This window comes from Schistocerca piceifrons, chromosome 2 (assembly GCF_021461385.2).
Source record: "Schistocerca piceifrons isolate TAMUIC-IGC-003096 chromosome 2, iqSchPice1.1, whole genome shotgun sequence".
Classification (NCBI taxonomy): domain Eukaryota; kingdom Metazoa; phylum Arthropoda; class Insecta; order Orthoptera; family Acrididae; genus Schistocerca; species Schistocerca piceifrons.
This window is the reverse complement of record NC_060139.1, coordinates 546,447,560-546,468,949: the sequence shown is the minus strand read 5'-3', so window position 1 is coordinate 546,468,949 and position 21,390 is coordinate 546,447,560. Positions and strand designations below refer to the sequence as shown.

General features: G+C 47.1%; 5 non-coding genes across 5 annotated transcripts; all 5 read right to left on the bottom strand.

Annotated features, from left to right (window-relative positions):
• Nucleotides 1-2,276: 2,276 nt before the first annotated feature.
• Trnas-cga lies at nucleotides 2,277-2,351 on the bottom strand. Its single transcript has one exon. It is a non-coding gene; the product is annotated as a tRNA-Ser (tRNA).
• Nucleotides 2,352-2,576: 225 nt separating this feature from the next.
• Trnas-cga lies at nucleotides 2,577-2,652 on the bottom strand. The gene has a single exon. It is a non-coding gene; the product is annotated as a tRNA-Ser (tRNA).
• A 225-nt stretch (nucleotides 2,653-2,877) lies between these two features.
• Trnas-cga lies at nucleotides 2,878-2,952 on the bottom strand. The gene has a single exon. It is a non-coding gene; the product is annotated as a tRNA-Ser (tRNA).
• Nucleotides 2,953-4,081: 1,129 nt separating this feature from the next.
• Nucleotides 4,082-4,156, bottom strand: Trnas-cga. The gene has a single exon. It is a non-coding gene; the product is annotated as a tRNA-Ser (tRNA).
• Nucleotides 4,157-5,285: 1,129 nt separating this feature from the next.
• On the bottom strand, nucleotides 5,286-5,360 carry Trnas-cga. Its single transcript has one exon. It is a non-coding gene; the product is annotated as a tRNA-Ser (tRNA).
• Between the last annotated feature and the right edge of the window lie 16,030 nt (nucleotides 5,361-21,390).

Below are 21,390 nucleotides of genomic sequence, written 5' to 3'. Positions count from 1 at the left end.
GCATTCGGCGTAAGTGCTCTGGGAAAAACAAAGTAGATAGCCGGATGTGGATTCAAAATTCGCACCACCTGAATGTGAGTGCAGTGTCTTAATTACTACCCTACCGCTCTCGCTAACCTTTGGAGGAGAATGGGAGTAACAATGTTGGTCATTTAATCCCACTATCAGAGACAACGAACCAGCGAAGGCGCAATTGCTGGTATCGAGCTATTTATTTCATGGGCTCCACAACTACTAAACAGGCATTGATCGTCTTGCCGCTGGTATGGCTAATCAGAACCTTCTCTGGACGGATTGTTGACAAGGTATTCGGGCTCCTAGCAGTGCGACGAGAGTGGAACAGTAGGCCGGGAGATATACACATGTGCAAAAATATGTTTCAGGCTGACTGAGATGAAACTGAATATTGTCTGTATTGTGGAGAGTACCATCTGACTGTCATCCTTCCTCAGAACTGAATCCACAAACACCAAAAGCTGCTTCTGTAAAACGTACCAAGCGCCAGCCTTCTGATTGCGTGACCTAGGAATTAGATCTGGGTTTCTCTACTCACGAGGTAACTCCTTTACGTCACAAAAATGTTTAGTTCTTTTCCCGTCTGAGGCCAGAAAATATCAGATTAAACTTGATGTTCACGAAACGTAAGGGCGATGCTATTACGTCAGCGTGGCTGCGTGATTGCAGTACGCGTATGTCACAGTAGCTCTTCCACATTTCCCTGCGTGTCTTCACGTAGGTGGTGACTTAACGACCCGGAAATTCCGTAATTATTGAAAGCTGCTGCGTCCCTGTTATGCTAATACACGGCAACTGGCTCGCAAGGCGTGCCTACCCTCCCGGTGATGGATCACTTCCTCAACTGACCGCCCACGCTCTGCCGCAGCCGTTCTCTGAATGGCAGCTGGTGTAACCCTGTGCGACTGCTCAGAGGCGAATATGAGAGCTATTCATTCCCAGTCGCATGTATCAAAGTAACGAATAAATCGGCAAAAGAATATGTGATTAAGAGTTCGGAGCGGAGGCAGTTTCTTCTCAGTGCCTTTCGATATGTTGCACCCTCCAGGAGTTCATGACATACGGTACGGAACGTAGATTCATGCAGACGGGTGAGCTTGAGCGATTGGTCCATCAAGATGCCAAACTGAGAGCTACATCTCGTTACATTTAGAAATAGCATTCGCACTTCCACTAATTCGGAATAATAAACGACTGGTTATTCGAATCGGGATGACGAATATAGGTTTCACTGGTCCTAAAGGGCAGCTTTAGCCCAACCACGGTCCTACAGCGCGCCCGACACTACGCGTTCACGGCTGAAATGCTGACATGACTCAGCTGGCACTGGGAAAGATGTGAACAGTGTCAGGGCTGTAGATTTTACCAAAGAGACAAGATTAACTGTAGTATCAGTCAAGAAACTCGATGCCCTCCTTACTACACCATTCGTGTAGGCACAACGCAAGTTTCAAGACATCTAACGGGAGGGGAGGGGGGGGGGGATTGGGGAGAAGGAGCTAGAGCGAATGGTTGCCTGATGTGTGTGTATTCCGTCGTGTAGAGTCTACTGAACTTCTCAGCTGAGGTCAGACGGTGAGGGTCATTATCACAGGCTGTTGAAAATTGTTCACGAGCTTCCACATTCCTCATATGTTTCCATATGTCACAAAAATAACATCTCTCGTCATGGAGGCAAGCAGCATTCTTTAGCGAAGGGAATTCTTGGTCTAACGGTGTGAGTTTTTTTAAGAAATTTCTTGCTTTCTCTCTCTCTCTCTCTCTCTCTCTCTCTCTCTCTCTCTCTCTCTCTGGTAGCTGAACAACAAATCGTACTCCGGCAAGAACAGAGACGCAACCCAAAAACGCAGTACTTGGGAAAAATCGACTTAAGAAATTCTATAAAACTTATACTGAAATATTACGAAAGTTCGTATCCTTTGGATTTCAAGTAAGTAATTCTGGCAGTAAATTACATTATAGTCTTTGCAATAGTAATATGGATACGTAGTTCTGTATTCGTGAAATATGAGGTGTTATCCGGTAATTATTGATTAATTATTTGGGTTGTGTCACTTTTCTCGATTTTAGGAAGACCTTTTTTTTGTGGCCACTCACGTAATACTTTTGCCACTTTTCCAATGCAAATAATACATTTATTTATTTCTGTGATATAATACGACATTAGAACCTCCATCAGGCGAAATCAGTACTTAACTTAAAATTAAAAAGAATTGGAAAACAAGCTAAAATTGTGAAACTTCCTGGCAGATTAAAACTGTGTGCCCGGCCGAGACTCGAACTCGGGACCTTTGCCTTTCGCGGGCAAGTGCTCTACCAACTGAGCTACCGAAGCACGACTCACGCCCGGTACTCACAGCTTTACTTCTGCCAGTACCTCGTCTCCTACCTTCCAAACTTTACAGAAGCTCTCCTGCGAAACTTGCAGAACTAGCACTCCTGAAAGAAAGGATATTGCGGAGACATGGCGTAGCCACAGCCTGGGGGATGTTTCCAGAATGAGATTTTCACTCTGCAGCGGAGTGTGCGCTGATATGAAACTTCCTGGCAGATTAAAACTGTGTGCCGACCGAGACTCGAACTCGGGACCTTTGCCTTTCGCGGGCAAGTGCTCTACCAACTGAGCTACCGAAGCACGACTCACGCCCGGTACTCACAGCTTTACTTCTGCCAGTACCTCGTCTCCTACCTTCCAAACTTTACAGAAGCTCTCCTGCGAAACTTGCAGAACTAGCACTCCTGAAAGAAAGGATATTGCGGATACATGGCTTAGCCACAGCCTGGGGGATGTTTCCAGAATGAGATTTTCACTCTGCAGCGGAGTGTGCGCTGATATGAAACTTCCTGGCCGATTAAAACTGTGTGCCCGACCGAGACTCGAACTCGGGACCTTTGCCTTTCGCGGGCAAGTGCTCTACCAACTGAGCTACCGGAGCACGACTCACGCCCGCTACTCACAGCTTTACTTCTGCCAGTACCTCGTCTCCTACCTTCCAAACTTTACAGAAGCTCTCCTGCGAAACTTGCAGAACTAGCACTCCTGAAAGAAAGGATATTGCGGAGACATGGCTTAGCCACAGCGTGGGGGATGTTTCCAGAATGAGATTTTCACTCTGCAGCGGAGTGTGCGCTGATATGAAACTTCCTGGCAGATTAAAACTATGTGCCCGACCGAGACTCGAACTCGGGACCTTTGCCTTTCGCGGGCAAGTGCTCTACCAACTGAGCTACCGAAGCACGACTCACGCCCGGTACTCACAGCTTTACTTCTGCCAGTACCTCGTCTCCTACCTTCCAAACTTTACAGAAGCTCTCCTGCGAAACTTGCAGAACTAGCACTCCTGAAAGAAAGGATATTGCGGAGACATGGCTTAGCCACAGCCTGGGGGATGTTTCCAGAATGAGATTTTCACTCTGCAGCGGAGTGTGCGCTGATATGAAACTTCCAGGCAGATTAAAACTGTGTGCCCGACCGAGACTCGAACTCGGGACCTTTGCCTTTCGCGGGCAAGTGCTCTACCAACTGAGCTACCGAAGCACGACTCACGCCCGGTACTCACAGCTTTACTTCTGCCAGTACCTCGTCTCCTACCTTCCAAACTTTACAGAAGCTCTCCTGCGAAACTTGCAGAACTAGCACTCCTGAAAGAAAGGATATTGCGGAGACATGGCGTAGCCACAGCCTGGGGGATGTTTCCAGAATGAGATTTTCACTCTGCAGCGGAGTGTGCGCTGATATGAAACTTCCTGGCAGATTAAAACTGTGTGCCCGACCGAGACTCGAACTCGGGACCTTTGCCTTTCGCGGGCAAGTGCTCTACCAACTGAGCTACCGAAGCACGACTCACGCGCGGTACTCACAGCTTTACTTCTGCCAGTACCTCGTCTCCTACCTTCCAAACGTTACAGAAGCTCTCCTGCGAAACTTGCAGAACTAGCACTCCTGAAAGAAAGGATATTGCGGATACATGGCTTAGCCACAGCGTGGGGGATGTTTCCAGAATGAGATTTTCACTCTGCAGCGGAGTGTGCGCTGATATGAAACTTCCTGGCAGATTAAAACTGTGTGCCCGACCGAGACTCGAACTCGGGACCTTTGCCTTTCGCGGGCAAGTGCTCTACCAACTGAGCTACCGGAGCACGACTCATGCCCGGTACTCACAGCTTTACTTCTGCCAGTACCTCGTCTCCTACCTTCCAAACTTTACAGAAGCTCTCCTGCGAAACTTGCAGAACTAGCACTCCTGAAAGAAAGGATATTGCGGAGACATGGCTTAGCCACAGCCTGGGGGATGTTTCCAGAATGAGATTTTCACTCTGCAGCGGAGTGTGCGCTGATAGGAAACTTCCTGGCAGATTAAAACTGTGTGCCCGACCGAGACTCGAACTCGGGACCTTTGCCTTTCGCGGGCAAGTGCTCTACCAACTGAGCTACCGAAGCACGACTCACGCCCGGTACTCACAGCTTTACTTCTGCCAGTACCTCGTCTCCTACCTTCCAAACTTTACAGAAGCTCTCCTGCGAAACTTGCAGAACTAGCACTCCTGAAAGAAAGGATATTGCGGAGACATGGCTTAGCCACAGCGTGGGGGATGTTTCCAGAATGAGATTTTCACTCTGCAGCGGAGTGTGCGCTGATATGAAACTTCCTGGCAGATTAAAACTGTGTGCCCGACCGAGACTCGAACTCGGGACCTTTGCCTTTCGCGGGCAAGTGCTCTACCAACTGAGCTACCGAAGCACGACTCACGCCCGGTACTCACAGCTTTACTTCTGCCAGTACCTCGTCTCCTACCTTCCAAACTTTACAGAAGCTCTCCTGCGAAACTTGCAGAACTAGCACTCCTGAAAGAAAGGATATTGCGGAGACATGGCTTAGCCACAGCCTGGGGGATGTTTCCAGAATGAGATTTTCACCCTGCAGCGGAGTGTGCGCTGATATGAAACTTCCTGGCCGATTAAAACTGTGTGCCCGACCGAGACTCGAACTCGGGACCTTTGCCTTTCGCGGGCAAGTGCTCTACCAACTGAGCTACCGAAGCACGACTCACGCCCGCTACTCACAGCTTTACTTCTGCCAGTACCTCGTCTCCTACCTTCCAAACTTTACAGAAGCTCTCCTGCGAAACTTGCAGAACTAGCACTCCTGAAAGAAAGGATATTGCGGATACATGGCTTAGCCACAGCGTGGGGGATGTTTCCAGAATGAGATTTTCACTCTGCAGCGGAGTGTGCGCTGATATGAAACTTCCTGGCAGATTAAAACTGTGTGCCCGACCGAGACTCGAACTCGGGACCTTTGCCTTTCGCGGGCAAGTGCTCTACCAACTGAGCTACCGGAGCACGACTCATGCCCGGTACTCACAGCTTTACTTCTGCCAGTACCTCGTCTCCTACCTTCCAAACTTTACAGAAGCTCTCCTGCGAAACTTGCAGAACTAGCACTCCTGAAAGAAAGGATATTGCGGAGACATGGCTTAGCCACAGCCTGGGGGATGTTTCCAGAATGAGATTTTCACTCTGCAGCGGAGTGTGCGCTGATAGGAAACTTCCTGGCAGATTAAAACTGTGTGCCCGACCGAGACTCGAACTCGGGACCTTTGCCTTTCGCGGGCAAGTGCTCTACCAACTGAGCTACCGAAGCACGACTCACGCCCGGTACTCACAGCTTTACTTCTGCCAGTACCTCGTCTCCTACCTTCCAAACTTTACAGAAGCTCTCCTGCGAAACTTGCAGAACTAGCACTCCTGAAAGAAAGGATATTGCGGAGACATGGCTTAGCCACAGCGTGGGGGATGTTTCCAGAATGAGATTTTCACTCTGCAGCGGAGTGTGCGCTGATATGAAACTTCCTGGCAGATTAAAACTGTGTGCCCGACCGAGACTCGAACTCGGGACCTTTGCCTTTCGCGGGCAAGTGCTCTACCAACTGAGCTACCGAAGCACGACTCACGCCCGGTACTCACAGCTTTACTTCTGCCAGTACCTCGTCTCCTACCTTCCAAACTTTACAGAAGCTCTCCTGCGAAACTTGCAGAACTAGCACTCCTGAAAGAAAGGATATTGCGGAGACATGGCTTAGCCACAGCCTGGGGGATGTTTCCAGAATGAGATTTTCACCCTGCAGCGGAGTGTGCGCTGATATGAAACTTCCTGGCCGATTAAAACTGTGTGCCCGACCGAGACTCGAACTCGGGACCTTTGCCTTTCGCGGGCAAGTGCTCTACCAACTGAGCTACCGAAGCACGACTCACGCCCGCTACTCACAGCTTTACTTCTGCCAGTACCTCGTCTCCTACCTTCCAAACTTTACAGAAGCTCTCCTGCGAAACTTGCAGAACTAGCACTCCTGAAAGAAAGGATATTGCGGATACATGGCTTAGCCACAGCCTGGGGGATGTTTCCAGAATGAGATTTTCACTCTGCAGCGGAGTGTGCGCTGATATGAAACTTCCTGGCAGATTAAAACTGTGTGCCCGACCGAGACTCGAACTCGGGACCTTCGCCTTTCGCGGGCAAGTGCTCTACCAATTTTTTTTTTTTTTTTTTTTTTTTTTTCGGAAATAACACAATATCCTTTGAAAACGTAAAACATAAAAGGTAGCTATATTTCCGCAACGGCCTTCTTTTGTATTTGTATGTTTTTTTGGTAACATAAATGAGTGTACAGTCTCACCATCAGCAGCATTTCTTTTTTTATTTTATTTTATTTTTTTTATTTTTATTTTTATTTTTATTTATTTATTTATTTATTTTGTTTTTTTTTTGGAGCACAAGAGAAAGAAAACAAATAGGCTGCAGATAGAGAGCTAGTTGTGAAAGGGATAAACACGTGTAAGGAGAAAAAAAAAAACTTAGAAGAGGAGGAGGAAAGAGAACTGAAATAAAATAGGAATACTTTCCGCGCCATGCTCCACTTTGGCGCGCCAGCAGAACAAAATGCATTCTATCATTGACCATTGAAGGGGAACGTGGGATCGTCCAGCCTTGGCTGGCACGGTTCGTTGAGATTCCAGCTTTGAGGCGGGTTGGTGAAAATGCTCTGTAAATAGTTCGCGAAAGTGGCCCGATAGTGTCGATGCCGACGAAGGGTGTGGTGATACACTTGGAGGCGTGTCCAAAAGTCCGCCGGATCGACGATGTCGTCTCGGAAGAGGTAGTCGACAGCCATGCCACTGATCCATGTGATGGCGTGCCACTTAGCCGATGGAAAGTAGGTCGTGTCGGGATATATCATCATAGTGGGTGAAACGTGATGTGGTGGTACTCGGAGGTAGAAAGCCACAATCTTCTGTACGAGGGTCCAGACAGCTGCTGCTGGCCCACACTCAAAACGATGTAAATCTGTATCTTCGACATTGCACTTGAGGCACAGGGGTGAGTCCACCAGTGCGATGCGATGCAGTTTCTGTCTTGTAGTATACTTGCCGTTGACGAGAAGGTACCACATAGAGGTGGTGTCAGTGGTGTGATTTGGTTGGTGGATCGTTTTCCAAACTGTAGGCCATGAAACCTGGGGGTGACGTGTTTCGACGGGGTTGCGGGGTGGAGACTTTCGGAGAAGGCGGTAGATGTCGCGGGTGGTCGTCTTCCTGGTCCTGGGGAGCTCGGTGCATATGTAGCTGTACTCCAAAAAGAAACGGCCGATCTGTGACATCGGAGGTGGGATGTTTGCCAAAGACGTCGGTGGGCGTCTCGAAACAGGCGCGAGCTCGGTGGTCAACATTCCAGTAAAACTAGCATTTTGGCTTTTCCATAACCGGAGCATAGTATTGGTGTAAAGTGCCGTTGTCCTGGCTCTCACATTAACCAGATCGAGGCCAGCGTCCCGCTTCGGTAAGGTGAGAGCTTCATACTGGACTTTGAAGATGTGTCCAGAACAAATGAAATAGCCGAATGCCGCCTGTAACCTGGCCGCCATAGTCGCAGTGATGGGCAGAATCTGCGCTATATGGGGTATCCGAGCTGCCAGATGGGTATTGACGAAGGTGACTCTCTGGCACATATTCAGCGGGCGTAGTATGTGATTTTGTATGTTGGCCCGGGTGCGTTGCAGCAGCGCACGAAAATTGATCGCCGAGGTGCGGCGAATGTCTCGCGTGTACACCAATCCGAGACAACGAATGGTGTCTACCAGTTGAAATGGAGCTACGCTGTCTGCGGGAAGGCCGCGGCCGATCTTCATGGCGCATGATTTTGCCACGTTCATAGCGCTCCCTGCCCCTGCACTGTAACGGGTAATCCACTGCATCGCAGCTTGTACTTCAGCCGCTGAACGTACGACGAGGGCCAAGTCGTCCGCGTAAGCTCGGCAGCGGAACATATGATCCCGGAGTGGAATACCTGTCAAACGTCGCCGTAATCCGCAAATGAGTGGTTCCATCGCAATGGCATAAAGTACCGTCGACAAAGGGCAACCCTGCCGAACTGAGCGTTCAATCCGTATAGGTTCTGTAAGTCTGCCGTTGACGAGAAGTCTGGACGTTGCTCCACGAAGGAGCCGCATAATCACTTGCGTGAACGTCGGAGGAATTGCCATTCGGTCCATCACTGCGTTGAGGAATGCATGATTGACGCGGTCAAACGCTTGTTTGAAGTCGATGGAGATTAAAGCGCCTGGCAGTCGCGAGTGTGTTGCCACAGCGATCACATCTCGATATTCACTGAGGGCCGTCTGTATATTACGATCGCCGCCTAAGGATGTTTGTTCGTGGGAGACAATGTCCCGTAATACATGTTTGAGTCGCACTGCCAGAAGGCGTGTGAAAATCTTGAAGTCCGAATTGAGTAACGTGATCGGCCGATAACTGTCGAGTCGTGTTCCTCCTGCGGGTTTCGGGACTGGTACAAGTAAGCCTTCCATGAACATTGGTGGCGGGTTCGCCGCGCCGGACAAAAGTTCCCAGTACATGTCCCTCCATCGTGGCATCATCAAATCTTGGAAGGTTCTGTAAAATTCGAGAGGTAAACCGTCCGGGCCGGGAGATCGATTCAGAGACCTCTTGGCCACAGCTCCCTGGACGTCGTCGGTGGTCACTTCAGCAGTCAGGAGGGTTGCAGCTGCTGCGTTTAGAGTACCAAGTGTCTCATGGGCAACCTCAGCAATGGCCTCTGCACCGGCAGGTACTTCTTGATAGAAAAGTCTATAATGCGTTGTGAATGCATCCGCAATGGTAGCTTGCGAAGTCAGCCGTCGTCCATCAGGTAAGTCTAAAGTTGTCATTAAAGCCTGTCGGCGTCGACGAACATTTTGAACAATATGATGCATAGAAGGTTCTTCACCATTAATCCTGTCTTGGCTGCGGGCTCGTACAATGGCTCCCTCTAGACGGCATCTGGTCAAGGATAGAATCTTTGCCTTGATGCGTTGAGCTTCTTTGAGGCGATCCGGGGATGGAGGATGATCCATGAGTTCACGTAGAGCGCTATAGTAGAAATCAGTTGTATGGTGATTCCACCTGGCTTTTGCTCTGCCATAGTGTGTCAATGTGCGTCGGATGGCCGGTTTGGCGCACAGCAACCACCACTGCAGTGTGGTCTCGTAACGCATAATGCGTTGAACACAGGTGTGCCACGTGTCGGTGACCTGTTGTCGACATTCAGGGTCCCGCAGTAGCGCGACATTGAGTTTCCAGGGTCCTGCACTGCGCCATATAGATTGTCGACGTAGGTTCATGGTACAGATATAGATGTCATGATCCGAAAAGGCAGACGGCCAACGTTCCGCGTCGAGGAGTACTGATTTTAGAGCGTTAGAGATGTATATTCTATCAAGTCGGCTGGCGAAGAGGCTCGTGATGTGTGTATACCCCGGGCGGTCGCCGTGTATCACTCGCCAAGTGTCGAGGAGACGAAGGCGGCGGACGAGGAAGCGAAGTTCGGGACATGTGGTGAAATGGGGGTATTGGTCTGTGCGCTCGAGAACACAGTTGAAATCTCCACCTACGATGAGATGATCGTATCGACCGAGGAATAAAGGCGTGATATCTTCTGCGTAGAACTGGGAGCGATCCCTCCGTTTATCAGTGCCCGATGGGGCGTAGAGATTTATGATTTTGAGTCCTCCAACTGTTATGGCCACCCCTCGCGCTGTTGGGAGGTATGCGACATCGGAAACTGCAATTCCTTCTCGGAGGAGGATGGCTGCGCCTGTGTGTTCCGTAGCTGCAGGGGCGGCGTACGTCTCATATCCATAACACCCAGTCCAAGTCGCTGTCCTCAGTTCTTGTAACAGGGCGATGTCGATGTCCGCTGCTCTTAGGGTGTCACGGAGCAGTTGAAGTTTAGCATGGGAGCCGATATTATTAGTATTGATAGTAGCTATTCGGTACGCCTGATGGGAGATCCGTGCTGTTGATAGGGTCGTAGCTGGTGAAGATTGTTGTTGTGGATGCTGGAAGTCCATAGAAGTCGCAGGATTCGCCGTAGAAACTTCCCCCATTTTAGTTTTGGTCGAACGGAGAAACAGATCTCATTTCCGCATCAGATGGAGGTGGGAAATCCGTGTCATCCGCCCATGAAAGGTGTCCGACAGGTTTGACATCGGCGAGAGGTGGCAGCGCTAGCCGAGTCGGCTCAATGGCGTCGGTGGCAACAGGCGTGCTATGTTCCATGGCTTCTGGGCGCGGGGCTTGCGCACGATCTCTGTCGGACGGTTCACCGTCTTGTGGATGACGCGTCTCCGTGGCAGAGGAGAAAGTGTTATCGTGTTCTCCGTCGGAGTGATGTGGCATTTCTTCGTCCTGCGGAGGGGGCTCAATGGTCGATTCTGATGTCTTGCGGCGTTTTTTTCGTCGTTTGGGCGACTTCTGCTTTCGGCAATGAGTTTCGGTGTCTGAGGAAGGAAGAGATTCACGTCGTTCCGGTACAAAAGCCGCGGGTGCTATGATGCGGTCTTCATTCTCCAGAACACTCTCATTGGTATCCTTGTGATCTTCTAGCGTGGGTGTGTCCGGCTGTTGGACATGTTCACGGGCGGCATCGCCGGTGTCAAGGTGCTGGGACGCCTCCGGGTGTATCGGACCAGAGAGACGCTCGTGAACGGCGCCTTGTGAGGGCTGGACGTGCAGTGTCGCCGCATAGGTGACTGGAAGGGTGGTCGTGGTTCTGTCGGTGTTCGTATCGTCGGGCCTTAGTTGTGTGATGCGGCGTTGCAGGCATTCATTACGGACGTGGCCTTCTTGGCCACAACCGGAACATGTTCGAGGTTGTCCGTCGTAAATGACTACCGCACGGCAGCCGCCGATAGAAATGTACGATGGAACGTGACGTTTGAGATCGATTCGGACTTGTCTCACACCATTAAGCACCGGATACGTCGTAAACTGTGCCCATGTCTCGGCTACGTGGCTCTGGACTTTTCCGAACGGACTTAGCGCCGCGATGACTTCATCTTCAGCCACCTCGAAAGGCAGTTCGAATACACGGATCGTCCGAAGGCCAAGTCCTGCATGGTCGACATCCACAGGCCGAAATTTTAGTCCATGTCGCGTCCTTTGAATGATCTCGTTGCAGGCAGCGTCGGAAGTCATCTTAACATAAACGACGCTGCTAATGATCGATAGGGGTATGCCGATGAGTTCGTCACGCGGGATCTTCACGTCTTCGCGTAGGAAGCGTTCGACGGCCAGTGCTTTGGGTCGTGCGTATTCGTTTGAGAAGGTGAACTTAAGAGTGTTCTTCCTGTAAGAGTTGGCCATTACAGCTTGTTCGACTGAGAAGCGCTTTGACGAGGAAGTAAACAAAACACTCCGCGCGCGCAGCGGCGTGGACGGCCGAGCGCGGTGCGCACTGCTGCCCTGCCGAACGCAGACTACACAAACTGAGCTACCGAAGCACGACTCACGCCCGGTACTCACAGCTTTACTTCTGCCAGTACCTCGTCTCCTACCTTCCAAACTTTACAGAAGCTCTCCTGCGAAACTTGCAGAACTAGCACTCCTGAAAGAAAGGATATTGCGGAGACATGGCTTAGCCACAGCCTGGGGGATGTTTCCAGAATGAGATTTTCACTCTGCAGCGGAGTGTGCGCTGATATGAAACTTCCTGGCCGATTAAAACTGTGTGCCCGACCGAGACTCGAACTCGGGACCTTTGCCTTTCGCGGGCAAGTGCTCTACCAACTGAGCTACCGGAGGACGACTCACGCCCGCTACTCACAGCTTTACTTCTGCCAGTACCTCGTCTCCTACCTTCCAAACTTTACAGAAGCTCTCCTGCGAAACTTGCAGAACTAGCACTCCTGAAAGAAAGGATATTGCGGAGACATGGCTTAGCCACAGCCTGGGGGATGTTTCCAGAATGAGATTTTCACTCTGCAGCTGAGTGTGCGCTGATATGAAACTTCCTGGCAGATTAAAACTGTGTGCCCGACCGAGACTCGAACTCGGGACCTTTGCCTTTCGCGGGCAAGTGCTCTACCAACTGAAGTTTCATATCAGCGCACACTCCGCTGCAGAGTGAAAATCTCATTCTGGAAACATCCCCCAGGCTGTGGCTAGGCCATGTCTCCGCAATATCCTTTCTTTCAGGAGTGCTGGTTCTGCAAGTTTCGCAGGAGAGCTTCTGTAAAGTTTGGAAGGTAGGAGACGAGGTACTGGCAAAAGTAAAGCTGTGAGTACCGGGCGTGAGTCGTGCTTCGGTAGCTCAGTTGGTAGAGCACTTGCCCGCGAAAGGCAAAGGTCCCGAGTTCGAGTCTCGGTCGGGCACACAGTTTTAATCGGCCAGGAAGTTTCATATCAGCGCACACTCCGCTGCAGAGTGAAAATCTCATTCTGGAAGCTAAAATTGTATTAGAAAAATGCGAAATGAAAAATTGTATTTATGAAAATTAATACAGTTTAACAAGGAACACAATTACGTACAATTTAAGGAACGCAATTTACGAAAACTTAGAATCGTAAATGGGATTATATTAAAATATAGGTATACTTTTCGCCGAGAAAAGAGATTCACTATGGACTTTCTTTATAGCAGAAATTTCGATTTCTTTCTTGCACGCACGGAATTTCGTAATATTTTCAGACCAACATGGATATCTTAACGACTTTACAGTGTAAGATATAGACACTGTGTAGACATAGACATTGTAATAATCAATTATATTAAAAATTACGTTCACCTCATCTTATGCGTGAAACGTTTCGGAACTCAGGATATGCCGCTGTTCTTGAGTGAGCCGTGCACACCTGCTAGTAGCAATGCTGAAGCAACACAGTTCTTGCCGTGGCGAATGAAAATGGTTCAAATGGCTCTGAGCACTATGGGACTTAACATCTGAGGTCATCAGTCCCCTAGGCTTAGAACTACTTAAACCTAACTAACCTAAGGACATCGTACACATCCATGCCCGGGGCAGGATTCGAACCTGCGACCGTTGCAGCAGCGCGGTTCCGGACTGGAGCGCCTAGAACCGCTCGGACACAGCGGCCGGCTGGCGAATCATGAAGTAGCCTACAACAAAACTGAAACAACTGCCCTGAAGTGGACAGACTGCGAGATAGAGGTATGACGTTTTTTGTGCACGTTGGGGAAATTCACACATAGTTTAAAGTAAAAAAAAAAAAAAAAAAAACTAAAAATTGTCGTTTCTTGCCATTTTTCTTGCCGGGTTGCGAGTGGAATGAAGTAGTGCTGAACACAATAGGTATGCAAATAATCCTATGGAAGGTGAGACAGGTTACTGAGAAAATGGGTAAAACATGCAGAATTGTTCATTTGACTTAGACGGGATCTGTGAGAAGTGAGACAGGAAGGATAGCGGCAAGTGAGATGTGAAGTGCAGTTTCTTGTGAAGGGTAAGACACAAGATATGCTAGGCATACTCAGCTGAGGGGCACGACGTAGGACGAGCAGTCAGGGAGAACTACCTCAAACCAATCAATGAAGTGGGAAGTAAAAAGGAAGGCATAGAAGAGACGACAGGAAGTTTCTTAACGATACGAATGGTTGTCTAGAGCGGGAATGCTGTGAAATACAGCTGACGATCACGCAACGAGAACTGGAGGGTCAAGGAAGGACAGAACGGCCCGGTCCGTCGATTCCGGAGGTTTCACCCAGAACAAGGCGCGAGCGCAGTAAATATGCTAAGTGAGGCTCGCCCGCTGGGTGGGCGCGTCGCCGCGGCAGAAGGACGGCTCCGGCTCTGGTCCTACGCCGGTGTGTTTACAAGATGTAGGCCGCCGGCCGCGGGCAGGCTGTTCGTTACTGCCCAATGTATGCAGCAAACATCACTCACATATCAGACAGGTTGGCAATGAAGCACCGTCTCAGCGGAAGGGATCAAATCTCATCACTAAATCTGCCAGAAGACTTTTTTCGACAGTCAGTGATTAACTTCCACCATTCAAAAATTCAAGTAGTCTGTAATTAAATCGCCATGGCAACCATTAATGTAGAGTTCTTAGTATGTAAGCTCTATGAAATTAAACGTAATTTCAAAACTTTCGTCGTTTGTAGCCCTAAGATTTTGTTTGGTTACATACACTGCAGCTACCGTTGGCAGATATTCTCCATTAGCCACTCGTACATATTTCCAATAAAAACGCTTTAATTGTTGTCAATCAACGACGACCAGCTGCCGTTTCAGATTTCAGTGGATGAGCGGAGTTACGGTTGACACTATGTTACTTCACTTCCGTAAGGTCGCCAAAATAAATAGTACACAGAAAGAGCTTACGAAATGGAATGCGACTGAATCTCATACTAGTTTGGAAAAGAGTCCTCAATACCTTGATCTTCATGAAGTCTCGTCATTGTAAGTGAAAATAGTTGGGTGTACCTCAAGGACATACCACTGAATCATTACTTAGGAATTTGTAATGTGGGGTGCCACAGCCGTTAAACATCATAATGCATGGATATAAAATGAACCGCAAGACAGCTTTAAACGGTCATTTCTTAATAGTCACAACCGGTTTCGCTGCATTAAAACAGCATTCTCAGGTGAAACTACACAAGAAGGAAAGGATCCATGGTAACACATATGATCAAAATACTACAAGAATCTTTCAAGAAATTTTTAAAAATATTAAATTTTTTCGAGAATTGTTAAGAACTTTTTTAATATTCTTGTGGATCCTAATTTTGATTTCTTCTGCCTGCTTCAATACTTGATATACGATCCATAAAAATATTTTGAAAGGTTTCTTAAATTTTTAGGAGTTTTTTATTCACGTGTGTCAGTCAGTTTCAGATAACTTCTTTGCTCCGACCATGCTCTGTATGTTTCAAGGAAGACGATACAAGACATAAAAATCATATACCTATCCTCCTCCTCTCCGTAATATCCAAGACATTCACTAAAATAATCACCAGTTGCACAGAAAAAACAGTGAGAGTTTAAATCAAGAAAAGGAACAGGCCGCTTTAAAAGTAAATAAAGCACAACTGATTCTTCGCAATTCATGATAGTTATTATATAATGGTTGCTTTAAAAGAGTACGACAGACTTCCTTCCCTATTCTTGCCCAAGCTGAGTTTGTGCCCCGTGTCTAATAAGCTCGTCATTGATGGGGCTTGAAACCTTAGTCTCCTTCCTCACCCTTCATCTTGCCTGTGATTCATAGATTTTGAGAAAGCTTTGGACTCAATTTCAACAAAGTCTATAGTAACAGTTCAAGAGCAACGAGACAGTGATTTAATCTACATCAGTGCATCATTGCACATAGACTTCATCAGAAAATCAGGAATTTCTTTAAAGAAGCTGTTCAAAAATACTCTTACGAGTTCGCAGAAATCACTACCTTTATCAACAGGAAAGGAACTGGAATTACAATCTTCCCCGATAAGCGTGCTGGTTTCAAATAAGTTAAACATCATCTTCATGAGAAGGACTGTGTGAAAGATGATATTACCAGTAATTATTGTCAAAAAAATTTGTTTTTATCCAAGCAGGAACTGAGAAATCAGTGAAGCCTTAAAAATAAAGTATCCTAGCACTATTGTTGCCCAGAATTTTTATCTGTTGCTCTCAAGGACGCAAACTGATGAGCCCAAAATTTCCAGTTCTTTAAGCACATAAAGAAGAAATTTTGTAATTTCCAGACAGGAAATTTGCGCTTCATGTGTCGAGCATTCAGATGATACAGTATGAACCCGGCGCAAGCGCAATTTGGTAGACGTGGAACGGGATTGTTCCTGTGTTCTAGTAACTGAACTCTTAATCACTCAAAAAATCTAACCCTTGGGTATGGATTCGCAACTGTGAAGACGAAACGAGAAACAGGATGGTTGCTGTTATAGGTACATACGACGTCAGTGACATATTTTTTGCATCGGAAGATAAGTTTTCCACCAGAGATCACTTTTTTTTCGATCGAGAGGAGTGGAAAATTCACGAAACATTAAACATCTAAATCTTCTAACATTCTGGATACGGAAAACAAAATTTACATGGTTATGATAGTATCACAACAAAACACACAGCCAATAAAACTTAAGCCATGGCTCTGATTCACAAGGTCCAGCAATCATTTATTATGCGAGGAAACGTTGTGACATACGTCCACAGGAATGGTATTTATAGGAAAATGAGGATTTATTTTGTAGCAGACGAGATCAGTCGAATTTTCATTGTAGCTGGTGGAAACGGGTGACGGAAGAAACACGCGTTGCCTAATGAGAAAACGTGCTGGTAGGCTGCTAGGCGAGCATGAGCGCCCACGCTCGCTCGCCGTCTGTTTATTGAGCGATGTAGCACGGTGGAAGTGCGCTGTCTTCAGAGGACTGACCAGGTGTTGAGGTCGCCGTTGCGAGCATACACTGAGGTGACCAAGTCCTATCGTGCCGGATCTCCTTTCGCCCAGCGTACTGCAATATCTCGACATGACACGGACTCAACAAGTCTTTGGAAGTCCCCTGCAGAAAAATTGAGCCATGCTGCCTCTATAGCCGTCCATAACTGTGAAAGTGTTGCCGGTGCACGATTTTGTGCACAAAATGTCCCACAAATGTTTGACGGGAATCATGTCGGACGATCTGGACGGCCAAATCATTATCTCGAATTATCCAGCACGTTCTGACATGGTACATTATCATCCATAAAAATTCCGTCTTTGTGCGAAAATATGAAGTCCGTGAATGGACGCAAATGGTCTCCAAGTAGCCTAACATAAACATTTCGATACAATGATCGGCTCAGTTGGCCAGAGGACCCAGTCCATTTCATGTAAACACAGCCCACGCCATTACGAAGCCACCACCAGCTTGCACAGTGTCTTGTTGACAACTTGTGTCCATAGCTTCGTGGGGTATGCGCCGCACTCGAACCCTAGCATCAGCTCTTACCAACTGAAATCGGGACTCGCCTGACCTGGGCACTGTTCTCGAATCGTCTGGGGTCCAAACGACATGGTCACGAGCCCAGAAGAGGCGCTGCAGGCGTTGTGGTGTTAACAAACTCACTCGCGTCGATCGCCTGCTGCAACAGCTCATTAACGCGAAGTGTCGCTACACTGCCCTAACGGATACGTTACCCGTACGTCTCACATTGATTTCTGCTTTTCTTTCACGCAATGTGGCTTCTCTTGACAACTCTACGCTCGTGCTGCTCTCGGCTGTTAAGTGAAGGCCGTCGGTCACTGCCTTGTCCGTAGTGAGAGGTAATGCCTGAAATCTGGTAATCTCGGCACACGCCTGACACTGTGGGTCGTGGAATACTGAATTCGCCAACGATTTCCGAAATGGAATGTGCCATGCGTCTAGCGCCAACTACTATTCTGCGTTTCAAGTCTGTTAATTCCCGTGATGTGGTCATAATGATGTCGGAAACCGCTTCGCATCAATCACCTGAATAGAAATGGCAGCTCCGCCAAAGAACTGCCCTTTTTCACCCTTAGAACGCGATACAACCGGCAGTTGTGCATGAGCATATAGCTATCCCATGACTTTGTCTCTTCGGTGTACTTCATGGCGCAATGCTGAAACTGGAGAGTAGCTCTTTTTAAGTCGATAAGCAACAGCATTATGGTCGGGTTATAAACTGAAAAGCGATGACCAGACACAGCGAAATCAATTTAGAAGACGTCAGCGCAGGATTCCTAACTGCAGTTGATCTTATAGATGTATAGTGTGACGGGCAGTTGCATGCTGAATTTCATAATAAACAATTATCACAGACTCATATAAAATTTTACTCAACATAAATTTCAAGGGATTCAAGGATTGCAACTACGGCTTCCATACTTGTGCGAGCAACTTTCTTGGGCAATGAAGTGAACAAAACCACCTCGCAGAAGCTCACTGACAGGTTTCAACTTAAAGGCTTACAGTTAGCAGTGCTTCAAAAGTAGTACCAGACATCAGTGTTTTAGTGAAAGGTAAAATAAGTAGTAGTCACTGACGTCCAGTGTTTCCATGTTTAATGTGTGAATTAAATAGTCACGACGTACAAGTTGATGTCGATTTAAATTTCGTCCGAAATTTACATTCATCATAAAGACTAATCGGTCGTAAGAAAAATTTAATTTTCGTTCTTAGTTGCCCGATGTTTTTCACCTCATCAATAAAAAAATGTAAGTTACCTTTTTACTATCATTTCTCATCGATACAATAGCCTCAGGAAATAAACTTGCCACGAAAGATATTAATTAGCCACAGCGAAGCGATATATCTGCCTAGAACTAAAATTACTGCCATAGAATAGACTCGTTGACAATAGTTGCTCGTGCTGAGCTTCCGATTCCTCCTCCGCCTCCTCCCCCTCTCCATCCCACACCACTACTCGCCGTGAGCCAGTCGGCTGCTCACTGCTGAGACCTGAGCGCAAACCAGCTCGCACGAGCAGATCGGTGGACGTCCCTGGTCTAGAACATGAGGCCAGGGCCCTATGTTCAACATTACCGAGATCGGCGAGTGAAGGAAGCAATTAGATCCATGATACGTTTATAAGTGGCTACGTTTGTGGGTAAGACATAGGTTACCTTTGACCAGCTATTCATTTTTCAAACTCAAAATATTAAGGAGAGTTTTATTCGTCATTCTTTCACATCTTTATTCTAATAATGGTCTGGTTCTGTTAATAAGTGTATGAATAAATAATTAGTTTCATTTTTTACTGCCACGATCTTCCATACTCTCCTTGTAAAAACGTATTGTTGGGCATTAGATCAGCTAGCTTGAGCACTCTCTGTTAATCTATCACTTTGTTTCCCACTGGTACTTCCTGATCACAAGGAGCTTGCCCTGGTGTGTGGGACCTGTCCGGGAAAACGCGCAGCCGTGCCCACGGCGTCTCTGGAATATTGGCGAAGATGGTATCGCGAGTGACCTGGCAGAAACGCCCGTCTAATTTCTGAAAAATTATCGAACCACCTTCATATCGGAAATATCTTGCCTGCATCCAAACAGCGATGATATCTGTGCTAGGCCCATAGGGGACCTGATGTGGATGTAAGTACCAGATAAACATGTTGGGCTGCGGCGGAATTTGCTGATAAAAGGCCACGAGGAATGCGATATTACATCCAACGTGATAGCGATGCGAGAGATTCAGGACTCGTCAGCATTCGGCAGCTACAAAGAGACAGAAGAAATTTCGGCACTTCAAAGGCAGCCACAGTTTAGCCAGATAACATGATTCCGCAAAATTAGTATGTCGGCTACTACAAAGAGAATTATGGGGTTCACGAAATCTATATTTTGATTCTACATCAAATGCAGATGTATGTTCTATCTTCCATTGTGAATTACTGAGCCCTTCATCACATTTATAAGAGTTATGTCGAAATGTATGTATCGGTACCGATTACGTTTGACACTACCAGAAAATTATTCGCTGTTGTAAGACACTCTGCTTCAGCCACTATTATTATTCACACAATTATCGCACAAACATTTTTGACGATAGAGGTTGCTGAATGATGGCTATATTTGGGGACTACACTAAAGAAAAAATATATATATTTGAGAAATTTTGTCAATATCATTTGGGCTAGAGGAGGAACACTTACAACCAAACTGAGAGAAAATGAACTGAATTAAATTCTGGGTCATTACGGAGCGCACTTCGCAATTTGGGAACAATTGTTGATAATAATCTGATAGTCCACTGGTGGTCTTACCAAAGAACTGCCTGTCTGCCGTAGAACGTTTCAAAGCCCCTTAAGTCTGCAACTGATTTAGTTTCGTTCAACAGAGAAGCACTTCAGAGGCAATGGTTTCTAATGTCGGAAGTAGGACTCATTGATCAATTAAAATGTTCATAAATTTCTGCTTGAAAGAAGAGAGGAAGATGGTGCTTTCATGAGGTTGCTCTAAAGGTGGAGGTGTAACTTTGCCTAGGACAAGAATGACAAAGGAAACAGGCCGTTTAAACCGTTGCAGCATTCACCTAAATGACAGACGAAAAATACTAAAATCTAAATTTTAAATTTTCAAGTAGGATATGAAACACACTCTTCTCCGATACATTCAGAAGGAAAATTGACTATACAATTTAAGTAATACCTATGAGTGCCTGAAAGGCAGTGAAACTTTCTACAGCCAGGGTCGTATCATTTGTATATGCAAGAAACGGAGAATGGTGCTATTTTCATATTAGTACAGGAGGACAAAATATCTCCGGTCGCAGGTTCAAATCCTGCCTCGGGCATGGATGTGTGTGTTGTCCTTAGGTTAGTTAGGTTTAAGTAGTTCTAAGTTCTAGGGGAGTTACGACCTCAGCAGTTGAGTCCCATAGTGCTCAGAGCCATTTGAACGAAATATCTCCGAAAAAGACAGCAATAGTAACTTAATTGAACAGATCTTCCCGGTTTTGAGATGTCACACTGGTCGTGGATGTCTTCGGCGCCTTGCAAGAATGGAATTTTATTTGAGCTATTCTACAGCCAGAATTCTCTAAATGTTGCTAACGCCCACAGCTGGACACTACTAAAGAAAGTTCCCTGTCGACATAGTTGGACTGCAAAAGTAGCATTCTCACTGACGCTTTCTAAGTAACCTCCAAACCTGTAAGGAATACGCGACATATGGCGACGCCATGTTGCCAGATGTTGTTGCAGATTTGACACAACAAAGGAGAACATAGAGAGGGTACCGAAACATGCTGATTGATTATATCAGACGAACTAAAGCAGGAGAAAAGTTACAAAGTTCTCTGAGCTACACTATCTGGTGGAAAGTATCCGGACACCCCTAATGCGGCATTGACACCTAGATGCCACGAGGGGCAAAGCCACCAGTATTAGAGGATACGACATTGCAGTGCCTGTTTTATTCTGATGACGATACACTGCGGTGACCACAGTCGTTACGAAACACATCAGATGAATTCACAACTGCGAATAATGACTGCCATCAGCTGTATAGTAGAATGACGACAATGACGCAGTGCATCGTCATCAGAATAACACAGGCACTACAGTATCGTATTTAG